Raw genomic sequence first — 15,248 nt, 5'->3', positions numbered from 1 at the left:
GATTGCTTTGGGTAGAATGAACATTTTAACAATACTAATTCTTCCAATCCATGAACATGGAATATTTTCCCATTTCTTTGTGTCTTTTTCTAGTTCTTTCATCAATGTCTTAGAGTTTTCAGGGCACAGGTCTTTAACTCTCATGGTTAAGTTTATTCCTAAATAGTTTATTGGTTTTGATGCTATTGTAAATGAGATTGTTTTCTTCATTTCTCCTTCTGCTATTCTGTTGTTCGTGTACAGAAATGCACCAGACTTTGTTTAACTCAGCTACCATGGAGTGCCTGCCTCAGGACAGCCCTCACATTTTAGGATATGAATGAGCAGTTGGATCATAACCAGTGCATGGAGTCTAGAAAAGGGGCCTTCCCTACCCTCATTGGCACATCTATATTTTCACACTTACTATAGCACTGAATTGAAACCTTACTCACTTATCTGGTTCCCATAAGAGGCTGTGAACTCTTTTAAAGCTGGGTCTACCACGATGCCTGACATACAGACTCAGGCAGTAAATGTTTGCTGCCTGAGTGGGTGAGCAGGAATTTGACAGTGTTTTCACTCAAACAAGCATGTGCCTACTATGCACCAGCTGCTGTGCTTGCTCTGCACTGTCCATTGGAGGGAGCCTCTGACTTTTATAGGCAGGAGAGACATAGATTCTACTGTGGGGCAAGGACAGCCCAGTGGGCTTGCTCACCCAGAGCCTTTTGATTCCTAGTGTGGCTCCTAGGGCCTTGATATCAGGAAGGCAAAGGAGTTTCGGCCAAGATGGAGGCACAGGTAGAAACCCTTCACTTCCTCACACAACCAAAAGGAGGATAACAACCAATCTAAAATCAATAAACGACCAGAAGCACTAGAAAATCAAACTGCATGGAACTCTGACAACTAAGGAATTTAAGAAAAAATCAACCAGAACAACCAGACTGGTAAGGTGGTGGACCCTGTGGCCAGCTGAGAAAAACTGTGGCAAGGCGGCAGACTGTGTGGACAGGGCTGGCTTTGGCGGGGTGGTGGGCTACTTGGGTACGGCTGACTTAAGGGGAAACTAAGACTCAGAGTTGACAGTGGACTATGGTGGTTGCCATGGTGGGAGAAACTCCCAGTCTCACATGAGTTGAAAAGTGGGCTAGAGCCAAGCAAGTGAGTTGCATTGTACCCTCTCTGGTCCTTCCCCCACAGGCAATAGCACAGCAAAGCCTTGCTCTGGTGAGCACCTAAGGCCCTGCCCTCTTACAACTTATCAGCTGCACCAACACAAAGAAATATGGCCCAAATAAAAGAACAGAGCAAAATTTCAGAAAGAGAACCAAGTGATGAGGAGACAGCCAACCTATCTGATGGAAAATTTAAAGCCCTGGTAATCAAAATGCTCACAAATCTGATTGAGCTTGGTCAAAAAATGAAAAAACAAATGAAAGATACCCAGAATAAAATAAAGCACAATATTCAGGGTTCCAACAATGACGGGAAGGAAACCAGGACTCAAAGCAATGATTTGGAACAAAAGGAAAAAATAAACATCCAACCGGAACAGAATGAAGAAACAAGAATTGAAAAAAGTGAAGAGAGTCTTAAAAACCTCTGGGACAACCTGAAATGTTCCAATATCTGAATTACAGGGGTGCCAGAAGGAGAAGAACAACAGCAAGAAGTTGAAAATGTATTTGAAGGAAGGAAAACTGGTGAAGGAAATAGACTTCCAGCAAGTCCAGGAAGAGAGTCCCAAAGAAGTTGAACCCAAAGAGGATCACACAAAGGCACATCATCATTAAGTTACCCAAGATTAAAGACACAGAAAATCCTAAAAGCAGCAAGAGAAAAGTAGACAGTTACCTACAAAAGAGTGCCCATAAGGCTATCAGCTGATTTCTCAAAAGAAACCTTACAAGCAAGAAAGAGCTGAAAAGAAGTATTCCAAGTCATGAAAGGCAAGGGCCTACATCCAAGATTACTCTGTCTAGCAAAGCTTTCATTTAGAATAGAAGGGCAGATAAAGTGCTTCTCATATAAGGTCAAGTTCAAGGAGTTCATCGTCACCCAGCCCTTATTATATGAAATGTTGAAGGAACTTATCTAAGAAATAGAAGAAGATAAAAAATATGAACAGTAAAATGACAACAAACTCACAACTATCAACAAATGAACCTAAAAGAAAAGAAAAACAATGAAAACAAAAACTAAGCAAATAACCAGAACAGGAACAGAATCAGAGAAATGGACATCACACGGAGGGATTTCAGTGGGGAGGGGGAAGGGAGGAATCAGTGGGAAGGTACAGGGAAGAAGAAGCATAATTAGTAGGCATAAAATAGATGGGGACAGATAAAAAATGGTATAGGAAACAGAGGACTCAAAGAACTTATATGCAGAACCCACGGGCATGAACTAAGGGCAGAGGATGCTGGAGGATTGCACGGGGCAGGGCAGAGGGGGGATAAAGAGGGAAAAATTGGGAAAACTGTAATAACATAATCAATAAAAATACTTAAAAGAAGAAGGAAGGCAGGCACAAGAGTTCCATCTTTGGTAGGTTACATGTTCCACAGGAATCTGAAAGCTGCATCCTATTTAATGTATCAATTTCTTGTGAGTTTGGTAAGCAGTGGCCTGTTCCAAGCTCTAAGCCCTCATAAAATTGGGTGCCTGGGTTCTTCAGACGTCCCAGTGGCCTTGCCCAGGGAGCCCAGTGAACGCTGTTTTGCATCCACTCTACAAAATAACCACTGGTCCCCCAGCCTCAGTAATGGAACTACCCCCTTCCTCAGACCTGCTGGTCTGCTAGCTCTGTGGCCCTGCTGACAGAGAACATGAGATGCTCTCAATCTGTAGGTGTGATTAGAAGCTGACCGAGTGATGGAAGCCAGTGACAGGGAAGGAGGTGTGCCAGGGGGACTGGAGCCCCATGCAAAACCATTCTGTTCCTAGGGCATGAGATGGAAGTAGGAATTTTGAATCTATTTCTCCATCTCTTGGTATCCAAGGTGTATGAGTCTCACTCTTTCTGCTCGAGGGAAATTTTGGAGCTGTGGGGCAATGCCCCTTGACGTAGTTGCCTACAGTAGTCTCTACATGCCTCATCCCGGCTGTGCGCTCAAAACCTGGCAGCACCCTCTCCCTCTGAGGAAGTGAAACATCTTGTATCATGCAAGCAGATTGCATAATACATGCATTAAGCTATGTATCTCCAAGGAGTCCACTGAGACCACAGAGAGCAGAGATAGTTGCCCTGGGGTGGACAGCTGGGAGAGTGATGATAATGTAAATAGCAACTCAGGCCCTAGGAAATGGCAGCAGCAGAGGTGGGAAATGGGCAGGGCCAGGATGTTGTGGGAAGCTCCAGCTTTGGGGAAGATCTTCAGTTCTTATGTCACTCAAACCCTTCTAAGCTGCAAGTTGCCCGCTACCCTGGCAGGTCATTCTTCCAAGAAAGGACACTGGCATTTATTCAGAGCAGCAAGTGCGATAGTACTATCTCTGTCTGATCATGGGCTTCTGTTCTCTCTTACTGAGGTTGGCATCACCCAAATGGTCTTCAATCACTTTAAACAAGAAGACAAGTAAAAAAATCACAGCTAGTTTCTTATATTATTATGGGTGAATGTAGTAATGTCTGCTGTCTGCTGTGAGCCATTCCTTAGTGTTCCTTTTCTTGCTCAGAACAGAACTAAGCCATGGCTGTCCCATCTTTCCCCCAGATCCAAGCTCATCCTTGGCATTGACTTCCTAGCATGGTTCTGCCTTCCCTTCCATAATTCCTGTGGGTCTCCCTGGTATCTGAAAGTATAAATGTCCTATGTAACCATATCTGTCTCCATGGATACATCTCACCTTTGCTTTCTGCTTTGAGGTTTATTTGGGATTGGGCAGTTGGATTTTTAGTTTTGAGGCCTCTGCTCTTCCTCTTACAGCATCCTCTCCTTTGGCCTGCTACTCCCTCTAGGACCCAGGTCCTCAAGAAGGGCTCAGCTACACGAGCAGGTGGCTGGGTCTGGTGAGGTGTATGGTCTCCAGTGGCTTCTCCACCTCTGAGAGGCCAGTGAAACCTTGTTCTTCCTTTAGATCCAGCAAAGAAAGCCCCAGGGGTGAGGGTATGGGGAGTGCCAGGCCCTCATACTCCGCATCTCTTCTCATGTGATGTCTCAAGGGTCGGCCACAGACACAGGGCTCTGGTGCCACTTACACCAAAAGTGTGGAAGTGCTGTCCATGAAGGACCATAGAAAAAAGGCTGCTACACAGGACCAAGTTTTCAAGATAGGTTTTCACAGTGAGTGATATTTGATAAGATAGTTCTATCACTAATCTAAGTTAACCAATCATGTGCACAAGCAGAAATTGTATATTAGAACTAGTACTAATTTAAAACAGAAAAGGGCCAGTAGTAAATATTTTAGGCTCTGCAAGGACGTATGGTCTCTGTTGCAATAGCTGAGCTCAGCTCTTGTTGCAGGAAAGCAGCCACTGGTGATACATAGATGGGTGGTCCTAGCGGGATTTGCCCTGCAGGTCGTGGGATGCAAGCCCCTGTACCACAACGTTGTAACTTACCGTTTTTCTGGGATACAAATTAAGAAAGAATACTTAAAAAAAGAGTTGTCCTTTACTGAGCACCTACTGAGGGCCAGGCACTTTTGTCTCATGATCTTGTTTAGCCTTCACAATAAACTTTACGGTAGATCATATCAGCTCATTTCACCTATGGGGAAGCTGAGGCCAGCAGGAGGGACTTATCTAAGACTGCACGACCAATAAATACTGGAACCATGATTCAAACACAGATTAGTTGAACCCAAACCAGATCCTTTTTAAAAATCATTTTTAATTGTTTAAACATTTATCACCCTGATCTTGTGTGGTCCATGGTGCCCTTTCTCAACCATCTGATTATATTTTAAATGGCATCTAGTTGGCAGGTGTTTGAATCTCGACGGCTCTGCCGCTACAGGTGTCCACGTGGCCCTTTCGACCCTGCTCCCTTGTCCTCCCACCTGTGATGTATGTGTGAACTTTCTTCTTTCTTCTTCTCTCAGGGCAGCCCTGGGGCTTTCTAAGCTGGGTTTTTAGTTCTTTCTCTTCCCTTTTCTGAGTCTCTTCCTTATTCCTGTTTACTTTCTCACCTGCTACTGGCAGCTGTGTTGTTTGCTTTCCTTTGTCCTTTCCTTTTTCCTGAAAGGACAAAAGATTTCATTGTTATAGTGCCGTCCAAAAATCCCTTTTGGGTTCTACCCTGGAACCCTGTTTATTTTTATGGTGCTAAAAAATATACTTTTCTCCTAACACCCATGGTGTCTGATTCTAACCGCTGGTTGTTACATCATTAACAAGGATTGGCCATGTCTTTCCAGGATGTGGTTAATTTCACTTCTTCAGTCACTTCCTCCTTGCTGTCCAGAATTGAGTTTTCCATCTTCTGTGACAGGAAGTTCTCATGAAGCCACTCAGGATTTGCTGGGTGTGTTGGTCAAGCCCAGGACCCAAACTCTCAGTAGTAATCTCTGAAAATTACTGAGCTTTGTGGAATGAGGAAGGAAAAGTGTCATAAATGTTCTGCCCAAATTTCAATACAATGGAAAGATATTCCAGAATTCACCAATGTCTGACATTAGAGGCTTGGAAAATCTTCCATCATTTAATAACGAATCTATGAAGAGGACACACAGGACCCAATTTTCAAAACAGGTTTTCTCCAGCAGCGGCGTAGTTCCAGAGCCTACCTGTCATGGTTAACTGATGACATGTGCAAGCAGAGAGCTCCATGTTAGAGCTGATAGTGGTTTAAAAATATCCTTCTTAGGCTTTTTGTTAATATACCTGCTCATTTTCAATGTTTCAAATAATATGAAATTATTTAAAGTACAGAGGGGAAGCCCCCCACACGCACTGCCCCACTGCCTGTGGCTGGATAAGCCATTTGACCAGAAAGTATCCTAGTCACTGGCACCCAAAGACTCATCCATCCATCTACTCATTCTCCACCACCAGTCCCCTGAACTGGCCTCTTCTGAGCACTTCCTGAATGCCTGCGATCCACAGGTTTCTCTTCACTCCCTCACTTCAGTGCGGTCTAAGCCCCTTGTTCCCTCTCACCTTAAGTCACCTACTCACTGGTTGGTTTGCTGCCATGGAAACTCCATCCATCTACTTCTCACATGTCAGCTACAGAGATCTCTCTACAGAACAAATCTGGTGACATCCAGTCCTTGCACAAAGCCCATCACTGTCTCGCATCCGGAGCTCCAGGGCATGGCAAGCAAGGCCACTGTGGAATCCTCAGCCCTCTTCTCCCACCTGCCCCTAGCCCCTCCAAACTATCTGCAGTCCCTTGGATGTGATTTTTTTTCTGGCCTCTGTACTTTGCACAGCCCCTTCTTCCTTCTGGAACCAGTTTTTCCTCTTTGTGGTTAGGCAAATTCCTAGCCCTTCAAGACTCAGCTTCCACTTCACCTCCTCCACGACAAGCCCCTTTCCCAGCAGGGTGGTGGATGCACTTGCTCTGAGTGGCACCTCAGTACCCTCTGTCCACCCCCTCATGGGCTTCACTGGCTTGTCTCCCTACTAGCAATACACCGGTTGTGGAGCTGGTGTTAGAGCCCTCATCTCCTGCCTGGCGCATGATGGTACTCTGTCAATGTTGGCTGAAGCTGGGACCCCTGGTGCCACCACTCTCACTGTTTCCATTCTGAACTAGGAAAACATTTACTTAGGAAATGACATCTTTGGGTTGAAAGCAGAGACTCCGAAGAAGCACAGTGTCCAGCTCAGAACTGGCTCATCAGCAGACAGCCATGCTGATAAGGAGGCAGCAGGGAACCCAGGACACCTGGAGGCAGGTGGCTCTGGACTGATGGGAGTTGTTCTCTTGGAGAAGTGCTATTCCTGTCACAGAGGCCCAGTGGACACCTTGCTGCCCTGGCCTGAATCAGAGTGGTTTCTACCTGCTTCTCTGGGGAGTTTGGAGCCCTTTGTGAAGTTTTCTGGGACAGGGAGGTGATAGGACTGACACTGTAGCCAGCAAGAGATGATGTTCTCCTGTCCATGTTTCTCCAGAAATACCTGGAAGGTAAATTTCTGGATAGACACTCCTGTTTCTACCATGGCAGGGTTTTTTTTGTTGTTGTTGTTGTTTGTTTATTTTTAAATCCTCACCTGAGGAAATTTTGAAATTGGTTTTATAGGAAGAGGAAGGAAGAGAGAATCATTGGTGTGATAGAGAAGTATATATTGATGGCTTCTTGTATGCGCCTGAACCAGGGATTGAACTTGCAACCTAGGTATGTGCACTGACCAGGAATCAGACCCAAAAACATTCAGTTACAGGATGATGCTCCAACCAACTGAGCCACACTGACCAGGGCCCAGATGACAGCTCTGAAGTGTTTCTTGAGGGCTTTCCAAATTCCTCTGAGAAGGCGGGAGTTTCAGAAAGATGAAGTCAGAGGTGATGGCATGATGGGATAAGTAGCTTTTACAGTGACTTCTGTCAGCCGTTCTCCCACCCACCCACCCACCCACCCATCACACCAGGCACTGTTGGAGGCATGTGCGTGTGCACAGAGGGAGGGGGAGCAGCACTACACAGGCATGCTAGCTGTCCTCATCACTTCCCCTCCCTCATCCTCAAGGAGTTCTGAAGATGCACACAATTCAAGACAAAATGTGGCCGGTGGTGTATGAACTGCCATGGAGGGGTCATCTGCCCTTTCTGCCACACACACTCAAGGACATGCCAGACAGAAGAGGAGGAGAAAGTGGGCTCCAGGCTACACACTGACTGTTTTCTGGGAAGTTGTGGGCTCCTATTGGAGGGTTTGTTTACTGCAAAGCAGAGCTGAGGATGCGAGGCTTCAAGAAAGGTGGGACTGAGCTCACTGGACAAGCAACTGTGAGAAAGAACTGGGCTAGTCTCCATGTAGTCATTATCCCTGTCTGGCTTGGGACTCTGAAGAGAATGGATTTCTACTGTCAGACATCCATCCGTGGAGAGAGAGCGCTGGGGCAGAAGAAGTCCTGGTGGGTGTGGGGAAACCTTTCTCTGTTGGGCCTCCAGGCGGCCAGAGCTGGAACTCTGAGCCTGGGACCTGCCTGGAGCTCACTCTGGACTGTGGGGCTGGGAGTAGCCACAGCACCCATCTTGGCAGCTTCATGTCCCCTCCCTCATCCTCTAGCTTTCAGGAAAGCCTCAGGTAGGAAGGCAGGAAGGTAATTTCAGGGGAGTGCAATGTCCTCTCTCCAGGACTGATGTGGCAGGAGCAGTTAGGGGCCATTCTGTGCCCATCAGAGGAACCCCCTCACGTAGGGTCCCTGAAGGTGGGGGCTGAGCACCTTGAATCACATAGTACACCAGACATAAGAGCAGTACCGGCAGATAGCTGGTGCTCAGTCCAGTTTGATTGACTTGAATAAGTGAATGATTGAATGAAGGTCACCCACAGCAGATGTAGCTGTGGTAGCCAGAGGTGGAGGCCAGAGGGTGGGTGCTGATGCAGTGTCACTGGGGACACATTGGGGGGGTTCATAATTAGCATAAGGCGTGTTTGATCTCTGCTGAAACCTGGGCATGATGTATGTGGTTAATGAATTGAAAGGAAGTAGAATAGGCTGCCCCAAATATGCCATTTTGGCATGAGGATTATTTTGAGCTGAAGGCAACTGAGACCCACAGACTCAGGAAAAACTTTTTATCTCCCCCTTAACTGCCTAAATCAATGTAAATCAGGGTCTGTACCTGAAGGAGAGCTATTATGAGAGATACCTTTTATCTGAAGACTCACCTGAACAGCAAGGCAAACATCTGCCCCTTTTTTCTCCTGTGAATTGCCCTCCTCACCTTGGAAGCCACGGGCCTCTGTCCCATTCCTTAGCCTCAACTGCTTGACTGACTTTGAGTCTCACACTCATTTATGTGCAAAATTAAATTTGTTTTTCTCCTGTGAATCTGTCTTATGTCAGTTTAATTGTCAGACCAGCCAAAGAGTCTAGGAGGGAAGCAGGGAACATTTTTCTACCCCTACAGAATCCTCAGCACTGTCCTCTCGCCTGTCCAGGAACACAACTTCAACTTTTCTGTCCCCTAAAGCCTGCCCTGGCTGGGCACCTGGAAGGTTTGTACTGAGCAGAGGGAGGTATAAAGAAACGTGTGCAGGGGGCCCTGTATCAAGACGTGATGTGAAGGGGAGTGACTGTGGGCACATCGGGAGGAGCAGGAGGACCCAGAGTGCCTGGGTGGCTCACCCCTGGCTGGTCTGGGTGGCTGATGTCATTTGATTCCAGCAGGGAGGCCTGTCCTTGTATGTGGCTGCAGAATGCTTATTGACTAGGGACCTTGTGGTTCACAGCTGTGCTTGCGATGGAGCCTTGGCACTTCTCTTCAGGGGAAAGGCTCCCCTACTCTTGCGAGTCTGGGTAGAAGCCATGCCCTCAGTGTGCCCTACTACAGTGTCATGGGTCCGTTTAGATGGGTCTCCTTCTCTGAGACCCTGTGCCAGCAGGCACTCCCACCTCTTGGCCTCTCCCCCTTGCTCACCATGTCCAGTACACAGGCCTCCTGTCTGACACTTGAACTTGTCAATCTTGCCCTCAATGGAGGAACAGTGGGTTTATCATTGCTGAGTGAACACTGATCAAATAAGCTCTCCCTCGATATTCCTGCTTCTTGACTCTTGCTGGCTTCCATCTGAGGTTTCACTGCCTGCTCCCCAAACAGTGCAGGCCCTGGAAAGTCAGTCACTCAGTTCTGTGCGTTTGAGTGGGAGGTTCATGACCCTGAGTCCTGCCTGGTTGGCCATGCTGCTCTGGCTAACTGGTAAGTTTCTCTGCTCTCTTTCACTTCTGTATGGGGCTTCCTGAAACTGCTTGTTCAATCTAGAGAATGACCTTACCCTGCAGGGCTTAAGGCAACTGAGACCTCTTGCTCCCATCTCTTCTACTGAGGACTTGAGGTCAGGTTGTAGCTGAGGGTGACACTTGCCCCAGGGAAGCAGCATATCTGGCAGGTAACAGACTACCCCACGGGTGCCCAGCTTTCGGCTCTGTTTTTCTTACCCACACTGGGTGTCTAGCTGGAGGGAGGCCAGGGTGCCGTCCTCTGCCCCTGGGGAGTCCTGTGTCCCTGGGGACCCCTACTGAAAAAAGGTCAGTGCTGGCAGGAGCCACATCCTCCAGAGGACCTCACTCAGCCAGTCCTGACACTAGGGGCCGAGCCTGACTGTCATTTTATAAGTGGCTTCATTGAAAGGAGACTCTGTTATGAGTGCAGATGGGGGAAGGAAATAGAGTGTTTTCTCTGAACCCACACCTTCTTGCTGGCTTAGCACAGACTGATTGCCAACCACTTGGCCCTTACATAGACAACCGGCCTCAGAAATCAGCCGGCCTTTGTGAATTCCAGTGAGTTCTTTGACTCCCTCTTTCCAGAAGTTAATTTCCTAGGAGATGCTTTTCAACAGTGGAGACTACCTTAGAATTTACCTCAGATTCACCATGTTCTAGGGCAGAGAACTTGGCTCCTACTTCCTTCCTGTTCTAGTCAGGGCGAAAGCAACCCTACAGGTGGGCAACCAGCTAGTCGTATCAACACCAGAAGAGGACCTTTCCCCTGAGTCCTCAGGCAACATGTCTCCCTGCTGTACAGTAGGGAACTGCTCCGAAGGTCACTGTGGGGACAGTTTAACCCTCCCCACTGGTCTGCAGGCTCCTGGAGGCTGTGATGCCTCCTTCCTCTGTGACTTGGCACATAGACCAAATTAACACTGGGTGAGTTGGAAAGACCAGTTTGGGGACCAGATGGAGCTCTGTCCTCCTAGCCTAGCCCCAGAAGCCTCTCAGCTTCCTGGCCTGATGTCCTTATGTTTAAAATGAGGACAGCAAATCTATCTGTCAGCCTTGTTATAAACAATGCCCCGTATGTGGAAGCACCTGACAGAGAAGGGCCATGGTTGACACACAGGAAATATTAGTTTGCCTGCCTCCCTCCTTCTTCCTCCTCTCCTAGTGTGCATGGCCTCATTTCCACTGCATTCCCCTTCAATCTGTTGGGTGAGTGTGAGTATGTGTAGTAGACACTGGAGCCCAGTTGCCCCAAGGCTGCAGTGAGATGGGAACCCTGTCCCCATGTTCATCACTGTCCCTTTATCTCATTGGTTCCTTAAGGCCCATGTCCATACAGAGACCCTTAGGGGCTCACCACACGGGGGCTTCCTAAGTTTTCCAGCTTCCTTAACAATTTAGCATCATCCATTTCCAAAGTATAATTACCTTCCACAGAGTAATTTCAGTACACCTAGGAATTCAAAGATGAATTAAACATGGCGCCTCTCTTCAGAGAGCTTATCTTGACCACAGGAAATTCCTATTAGGGGCTGAGAAGAGGCTGGGTACCTTTTGGGAAGGCTCCATTTTAGCAGTTGCGCACACAGGCATCCTCCTTGACCACAGCTTTCTGCCTTCGCCCTTCTATTCTCTCAAAGTGCCAGTAATTCCCCCTTCCTCTTAATCTGCCCTTCGGCTCTCTTGTCCATTCGGTTTGGTTTCCACGCTCCTTTTTCCAGCCATTTCTTTCTGGTTTCTCACTTTCTCTTTCCTGCTACCACTGGACAACACCCCAGGCCTGGTGGTGTGGATGCCCTGCTTCCTCTGAGCCTCTGGCGGGGCTGGAAGGGTTGCTGGGGAAAGCCTTCTAGCCTCACAGATGGCTTCTACCTTGACGCTCCGACACCCTGTGGGCTCCTACACTACATGATAGTGCTACAGAACTTTCCCAGTCCACTGCCCACAGCAGTGATTTCCAACATCACCACTGACTTCAAATTGTGACTCCAATTGTCCCTCACACTCGGCCCAGGAAAATAGCCACCACCATAGGAGAGGGTCTCAGCATTTCCCACCACACTTCCAACTGCATTTCACTCATCCCAGCCCACCCTTCTCTCACTGCTGGACGTGTAGGAGCTCCTCAGGCTCCCTGGGCTGTTCTGTTCACCCAAGCCCTGAACCTCCTGACCCACTATCATGTAATAAAGACTTGCTCTGGTCATTGTCCCTGATCCTGACAGGGAGCTCTGAAAACCCTGGAATTTCCTCAGTGAGAGATAAATGGTCTGACACTGGTAGTGCCCCTAGACAGCTGCGGGATGGTGGCTGGTCTCCAGAAAGGCCAACCATGTAGGTAGAGGGTTGAGGCTTTGAGTCACAGAATATCAGCCATTTTTCATGCTTCCTGGGAGGGAAAGGGGAATGGAGATTAAGTTTGATCACATGGCTAATGATTTCATCAATCATAACTTAAAATAATACAATCCTTTCCAAAGCTCTGGACCCTGGAGCCTGGAGAAGCTTCCTGGTTGTGTCTTGCCATTTGGCTGGTCCTCCTGATTGTATCTATTATAATAAAACAACATCACTAACAACAACAACAACAACAAACAACAATACGATAGCACTTTCCTGAGTTCTGTCAATCTTTCTAATGAATTACCAAATTGAAGGGGTCATAGGAACCTCTGAATTTATAGCCAGTCAGTCAAAAGCGAGGATGGCCTAGGGACTCCTGAAGTGTGACTGGCATCTGAGGTAAGGATAGTCTTGTTGGGGTCACGCCCTTTAACTTGTGGGGTCTGCCTGCACTAACTCTGGGTAGTTATTGCTACAATTGAATTGAAGTGAACCTAGTGGGGGTTGAAATGAAATATGGTCCTCAAGAATTTTGCTATTTTGATACCTCTCTCTCTCTCTCTCTCCATCTCTGACTCTGTCTCTGTCTCTGTCTCTCATCATCAATATTTTACTCTCTACTGGCTTCTCACCAGGCCCACTCATATCTTGCTTATCTAAACCAAAGCAACAAAGACCCCACTTTTCTCTACTTACTGATTTTTTCTCTGGAAGGGATGCTTTCACTTACTCCTCCCTGCCCTCCTCAGCCCTCCACCACTTGGTTGAAACTTCTCTCATGAAGGCCATCCTTGACTTCACCCTCCACAGGTAATATTCAGCCTTTTAAAAAAAAACATTTTTGACTTCTCAGCAGCATTTCACACTATGGGTCACTTTCTTTCTTCTTAAACTATAACCCCTTCCTGTGTCACTTTCTGCAGTACTACACTGGTTTTCTTATGGCCACTTCTCTCCAGTTTCCTCTGCAGTCTCTGTCCACCCCTTAGCTAGTCCAGATGGTGCCTAGTGTCCACTCTTTTCCTCCTCTTTGATTTCTAGCCCATGAAAATCTCACCATCCTGGTGAGATTCGTCACATCAAAGACTCTTCTCACTCATCACTCTGGCCCCACATCTAATCAGCCATCCCATGTGGCTCCTTCTCCCTCCCAAATACCTCCTGTCTCTACACTTCTGCTCTTTGTCTCCACTGCACCCTGGGCAAGAAACCAGCCCCAGCTCCTCCTCATACTGCTCCTGTTCTCCACCCTACAGCCTCATGTAAGCATCTGTGGTAGAGCCACAGCCTACATGCCTGGCCCCCAGCAGATGCCGGTGACTTTCTGTTGAATGAATGAATGAATTAATGAATATTATGTTCTTGCTTAAAACCTTTCAGTAGTGTCCCATGGTCCTTGGCGTCCAAACTCCTGGACACAGTTTCCAGCCCTCCTGACCCAGTCTTTGCACACTGCTCTCTTTGGCCTTGAATGTGTCACACTCACCTTCTCTTGTTCTGTAACACATGTTCCTTCCTTGAGCCCAATGACTATTGTCAGCTTTTGCGGACCTTTTCCTGCTTCACCTGCTGTATGTTCCTAATTACTTCCTGCCCCACCCACTGTATACTTACTGCATCTTATTGCAGGTATTTGCAGTTCCAATAATGCACCCATTAGCAGTATCTCAGTATCCACCTCACTCCACATCCTTGGCCATACTTGTCATAGCCAGACTTTCAAAGTTTTGACAATCTGTTTGGTGTAAGAGGGTATTTGACTGTGACTTGTGACTTAATTTCCATTTCTGCAATTTTTAATGAGGTTGAGCATCTTTTCAAGTGGTTACTAGGCATTTGTATTTACTCTTCTATGAAATGCATGTACTTTGTCCTATTGGATTTTTTCTTACTTATTTGTATGAGTTCTTTATATATCCTGAATATCAATCCTTTGTAAATATATATGTTGCAAATGTTTTATCCCATTTTATGGCTGTCTTTTTTTACTTTTTAATGGTATCTTTTAATGAAAAAACTTAACAGTTAATATGAAGTCAAACTGACTAGTTTTCCATATGTGGTTTATGCCTTTGGTGTCTTGTTTAAGCAATCTCTCCCTGCCTCAAATCACAAAGATATTCTCCCATATTTTGTTCTAAAAGTTCTAAAGTTTTGCTTTTCTATTTGGACCATGGTTATCTTTAATTGTCTGGCTTCTCTCTTGGAGAACAGATGCACGAAGTCAGGGGCATCGGTCTTGTTGTCCGCAGACCCTGTGTGATGACTGGCACCCAGGGAGGGGTCAGCGACTTACTGACTGAGTGACTGGTCGGAAGATTAAAAGTAGAAACAAAGTGGAATGGAGCTCAGAAGAAGCAAGAGACAGCTGTGGAAGGTTGAGGGAAGAGAGAAAGTAGGACTGTGGTTCTCAATCTTGGGTCTACCCTGGAACCCCCTGGGAAGCATTGGCTTGTGCTGGGGAGGCTCCACCCTAAAAGGTTCCCTGTGACTGGCCTGAGGCATGGTCCAGGCACAAGGTGATCCCAGTGTGGGCTCATGGGTCAGAGCCACTGGGTTTGGAGGTAAAATAATGCAGTGGTCAAGGGTCAACAAACTTGGGTTTGAACTTCAACCTTGTCACTGACCAGCCATGTGCTCTTGCCTCTTTGCTCACCTATGTCATGGGAGAAATAACACCTGCCATGACTGTGGGAGTTAGAGAAGATAAACGTGTTCTGGAATGAGGGGTGTTCTTAATACTTTGTAGTTTCTGTTTTTTTTTCTTTTTCAAAGAAGGGTGGCATTTGAGCCAGACCTTGATGTCTGGGTCAGACATAAACATGTAATGATTGGGAGAGAAGCACAATTCACATGGAGGAAATGTCATGGTCAAACGGGCTGGGGAGAGAGCAGGCCTGTCAGCACTGTCAAGAGGGCAAGAAGGAGGCTGGGGCAGGGTCAGGTGGCCGGCCAGGTGCAAAAGGCATAGCTTCTTAGGGTTCTCATGGATACTGCTGTCCTCTCAAATGTCGTAAGTGAGTAAAGGTTCTTGTCTCTGTCTCTTTTCTTCATTCCAGGAAAGACCAGTGTCTGG

This window comes from Phyllostomus discolor, chromosome 6, assembly GCF_004126475.2.
Source record: "Phyllostomus discolor isolate MPI-MPIP mPhyDis1 chromosome 6, mPhyDis1.pri.v3, whole genome shotgun sequence".
Lineage (NCBI taxonomy): Eukaryota > Metazoa > Chordata > Mammalia > Chiroptera > Phyllostomidae > Phyllostomus > Phyllostomus discolor.
The sequence above is the reverse complement of the archived record's forward strand: the minus strand, read 5'-3'. Positions refer to the sequence as shown.